Consider the following 5,746-nt stretch of genomic DNA (forward strand, 5'->3'; position numbering starts at 1 on the left):
TATAGTGACTGAAATGATATGAATTTAATTGTGTAGTAAATTATATTAAGTGTAATTGTGAAAACTCAATTTTGAAGGTTTTGTATCAACTAGAGAATTAGTTATGATTTTTTCAAAGTTGAATGCTAAAATCTTATTTTCTGCATAATTTCTAAACTAAGTCAGCAACTTTGAAAAAGCTATAACCAGTTCTGTGATTATTGGAATTTCATGGAACCAAGTCCGGATCAAGATTGGGAATATAGGAAGATGGACTGGTGAATTTAAGACTTTTTCATTAAGTTTATGATTTATGGTGAATTTTTGAATTATAGATGTTAAATCTGATTTTTCTGCAGAACGTTTAACACAGCAGCAACTTGTTTCCTCTATTAAAAATTCTCCAGCTTGAATTTTGAAATGGAACAAATTTTAAATGAAACTTTGGTCCTAGTACTTTAATTTTATAAAAATTTAGAATTATTAGAGTTGTGGTTTTAAGGATATGAATTTTTAAAGTGAGATGTATTATGCAGTAAAAGTCAGGTTTTGTTTTCTAAGTCAGTAACTTTGAGACTTTATAATTTTTAATTCTGGAATGATATTAAGATGCAACCAATTGGAGGTGAAAGTTGAGTATTTTAGTACATATGATTCAAATTTCAGGGTTTTCCATGTTTTAATAAGTGAGTTATGGGACTTGGAAGAGGTTGTGTTTAATGATTTGTAAAACAGAATTCTGCAGAAAATTACCTAACTTCCAAGCCACGTAACTCCTTCATTAAAATGGTATGACCTGGAACCAATTGAGAAAGAAATTTGGATGATTTATGTTTAACCACATTAATTTTGAAGGTAGTTGGATTTAATTTGGATTTTATATGAAATTTCAAATGTTGTATGGTGCTGTTGTCTTCTGGTTTTAAAACACTGCAGAACAGTCACGGTTTTGCTTATATTCCCGAAGCTAGAGTCAGCAAAAAATTATGATTTTTGGTTTAATAGAAAGCTTAATCCGAGACGGTCGCATGGATATAAAGTTTGCGTGATTCCGAATTCATTTGATATTTTAAAAACAAAATGGAAATCAGGCTGCCAGGTTGTGTTGACAATTATTTTGGATATAGAATTTAAGAAATAGATTTTCTATACTATTACCAAATGTTTTGAGAATATATATTGTTGTGGCAACTATTGAAAGAGGCTGATGAATGTTGAGAAAGAAGGAACCCGTAAGGGTGGCTAAGTCCTATTTTTAAAGGAGATTATGTCCAAATTTTTATAAAAGTAAAAGGACTTAATCAAAATGAATACTTGAGACTTGTTTAACGATAATAACTTTACTGATTCTTTTGAGAAAATATATTTGGTTTATAAAGTTGCTAGCAAGGACATGGGTTTTGTCTCGCTTGCATATTTACAATTACAAAAGAGTAAAGAGATAAAGAGAAAAAGAGTAATATAGATACAAATGAAAGAGTATTCAGAGAAAAGTAAAGAGATACAGAGAACAAAATAACTAGAGTAGAGTAAAGAGATACAGAGAAAAGAGAAACCAGAGCAGAGTAAAGATATATTCCTGCAGTAAGCAGAGGCTGTCTCAAATGAGCGGCTATTATCATATGCGCATTTATTTAGAAACGGAAAATCGTATTCGGGAAATCGGGATTACTCATGACCGGATAAATGTCGGGATTGCGGGCAGCCAACCGACACATGAGGTCATGGCCTATACTAGGACTAGACATTCATCATATGCATCTATGTGACATTGTTTGGGTGTGTATATTGTAATTGGTTTGCCTAAGTGAATAATTCTGTTAACTGCTAATTGTTATACTTGATATAATTGCTCTTGATTGTGTTTGAACCTCATTACTTGTGTTTGTAACTGATTGGCTGGATTGTGGTGAATTGGGTGCTGGTTGAATTGCTTGGGCCTGAGGCCATGATTGGATTGTGTTTGAGGTTTAGTAAGTATGAAAGATTGAGCTGGTTCAGCATAGACTTAATGAACCTATGCTTGGAACAGATTAGTCATTCATACGGCGAGTAAAGATCACTACAAATGAAAACAGTTTTTCTTTTAAATATTTTTGAGTGAAATTAACTATTTGCGTTTTATTCTTTACTTTCATGGCATTCTCTACCTCTACTGAGAACATGTGGTTTGGTTCTCACCCCAAATTTTCCACCCTTTCAGCGACAGGTTTGAAGACGCAATTTGAAGCTGCGAGCGATCAGTAGGCTTTCTTTATGGTCTTAATTGCTTTCATAGAGTCCCCTCGCTATTGTCCTTTGAGATTTTATTTTACATTGAGGGGTAGGTTTAGTATATTGTATTTGAGTTTTATTTAGTCTCTTTTGTATAAGAATTATTATCAATAATATTTATGTGATTATTATTATTTGTGAATGTTTGAATTATGACTTAAATGAATAAAAAAACAAAATTTTCTGGAATTTTCTTAAAACTGAAACGCGAACTCGATACAAAGGCTCGATAATTAAGTAGTTAATACTAGAGAAGGTTACGTAATGGTCTTTCTAGTGGAAATACCCTTACTTAAGCAAGGTATTTTGCTAGACGGGACGTTACATTAGAAGCCAAGCTCATCCTAAACACTCACCAAGTGGGCCTTGAAGTGAATTTTCGCACCTTTCTGCTTAGTTTATTTCACTTTTGTAATTTTTAATTATTAGATTAGTATATATAAGGAAAGACCACCATTGTTTAGGATCTTCACCACCACATTCGAACCTTACATATTATTCTCTGTACAATAGGAGCAACTAAACCTCCTAGGTTAAGGTTAGGAGCTCTGCTGATTCCTATGGATTAATCCAATTACTTTTCTACTTCAATCTATGTTTGATTCTATTCTGTGATGCATTGTCGTTGTTCAATCTTATGAATTTGGGGTATGACCCCCTGTTCTACATGAGTTTTTTACAAGTCCTGACCCAGATAGTATTGAGATAAAGCTTGAGAGTGCATGATGGAGAGGATTATGTGATAAATCCACATTTAATGGTATTTATTTGCTCTAATTGGGTGGATTTTATCAATTTTTCCTACACTTATTCAATGAAATAGCTTGGTTTTGTAAATTCTCCATAAATTGTGCTCAAAAGTGAAAACATGCTTTCTTGGCCCTTATTTGCTAAATTTTATTCACTTTAATTCCATTTGATGCCTTGATGTGTTTGTTGAGTGAGTTCAGGTTTACAAGGCTAATATGGATTGAAGAAGTGAGGAAAAAGCATTCAAAAGTGGAGAAACTATGAAGAAATAGAGTTTGGAGCTTTCCAGCAAATGTGCGTGTGCACAGGGGGAAGCGTGCAGTTATGCGTACGCACAACCTTTGTGCGTACGCACAAGTGGAAAAATCAGAAAGTGTGCGAACGCACAAGTTTGTGCGTACACACAGGTGCCAGCATGTGACCTCATTAATGCAATTCGCTGGCATTGAATTTTGGGCCTCCAGAACCCAACCCAACTCATTTCTGAAGCTATTTCAACCCTAATTCAAGAGGAGGCAAGGGGGAGCAATTAGATTTAGATTTTTTCATGTTTTTGTCTTAGTTTTCTAGAGAAAGAAGCTACCCCTTCTCTCTAGAATTTAGGTTTTCTTAATTAATTTCTCTTTAAATTTAGTTGCTAATTCTTGTTTTAATGTAGTTTCATTTATGTTTTCATGCTTTGTTGTCTTAATTCTCTTAGTTCTTCTTCTTAATTTCTCTTTTAAGTCACTTTTTATTTTATGAACACTCTTGTAAATCTTAATTTTCTATTAATGCAGTTTAATGTTTCTTTGCTTATTGTTATTTAATTGAGTTATTATTATTGTTTTTTGTACTTGGTAGCTTTAGATTTTATTTTTATTGCACTTTAATATGCTTTTATTTTCATGCACACCAAATGTTTGATAAAAATACTTGCCTTAGTTTTTACTTAGTTTTTCCTCACTCTGGCTTGGAATTGAGGACTTTGGTAACCTTGAATCATTGATGTCCATTCTTGATTGATATATTAGAGTAGTTAGTTGATTTGGTTTCCACTAACTCTAAGTCTTCCATTAATAGAGTTGGCTAGGACTTGTGGATTGAAATCAATTATGCCTATTTGACTTATCCTCGATGTTAGGGTTGACTAAGTAGGATTAACTCTTCATAATCATCATATGTTTGTGGTCAATGGCTAGGATAGGTAACCTTGACTCTCAATCCTTGTCAAGAGGTTTCTAGCATTTGAATTTCCATTCTTTTTAATTAATTGCCTTGCATTTAATTGCTTTGATATTTCGTTATTGTTTGCTTATTTACTTTTTTGCTATTTACATTTCTTGTCTCTTGCCATCAAACCCCATTTCCCCCATAGCCAATAATTGAGCACCTCATTGTAATTCCAAGGGAGAGAGAACCGGAAATTCAAACTCCCGGTTTGTATTTGTTTTGGATTGTGTCATCTTTATTCTAAACTTTGATTGAGAGGATCCATTGCCGGTTTGGACTATATTTGCAACGGAAGAAATTCTATTTTGTCTAAATTCTGAATTGGCATAATCCTTTCATCATTAAGTTTTTGGCGTCGTTGCCGGGGAGTTGCAATGTGTGCTTATTGTTCGTTATTGTGCTTATGTGAATATTGTGAATAGCTTGTTTTTGGTTGATTAGTTGCTTGATTTTGTTAGTTGTTAAAAGTTTGTTTTAGTTTCTCTTAGTAGCTTTTGTTTTTATTTCCTCTTTGCTCTATGAATTCTCACCCCTTTGGCATGGAGTTTGGTTGTTATGATGTTATAGGAAGTGAGAACCTCAATGATGGATTGCATAATGGATTGTGGGATCAATTGAGTGAGGAACCATATGCATCTAGGCAACCCTCTTGGCAAGAACCTCCTCCATATTCTTGTAGCTACTATCCACCTCTTGATGCATCCCAATACCAATCAAACCCTCAACACTATAATCAACCTTACTCACAAACCACATCACACTATTACCAAACACCTCCACATGAGCCTAACCTTTACCCATCATACCATTAACCTTATGTGCCCCATGAACAACCTTATGAACCACACTTAGAGCCACCACAATTCCAACACCAATACCCCACACCACCTCAATACTCTCATCAACATCAACCACCTTCAACATATGAGGACCTCCTCCCATATGATGAACCTCCTTTTTTCCCGCAACCTTCAACGGATGAAGCCTTCCAATTCTTCTTTGAAGAGCAATAAGAGTACCAAAAGAGGCAAGACAACATCATGGCTACCTTAGCCAGAGCCCTATCCCACTTAGCCTCACTACACTCTTCCAACAATTCAAGCACTTCCATGGATGAAAGTGAAGGATCAACTTCAATTGAAGCATGTGGAGTGGAAGAAGGCTTGGAGTTACAAGGGAAAGAAGAGGAATTGAAGCATGAGTTGCAAGTGGAAGAAGTTGAGATCAAGGAACTAGAAGAAATGGTTGAAGAATTTGAAGTTGAACAAGGAAACAAGCTTGAGAAAGTTTGTCAAGAGGTGGAGATCATACAAGAAGCACTATCAACTCCTTTATTTAAGTGGGTAACATCCTTATCCTTGAACTTCATTATTCTACTTGAATATACTTTTATTGAAAATGATAGTCAACTTAGAAATATTTGTGGATTGGAAAATAATGGAAAATTAGGTAGTGGTTGGAAACATGATCCTAGGTTCATAGAAGTTGAATCTTTGAAGTTTTGCTTTAATGGTTGGTGTAATTCTCATGT

The sequence above is a fragment of the Arachis ipaensis genome, chromosome B08, assembly GCF_000816755.2.
Source record: "Arachis ipaensis cultivar K30076 chromosome B08, Araip1.1, whole genome shotgun sequence".
Classification (NCBI taxonomy): Eukaryota; Viridiplantae; Streptophyta; class Magnoliopsida; order Fabales; family Fabaceae; genus Arachis; species Arachis ipaensis.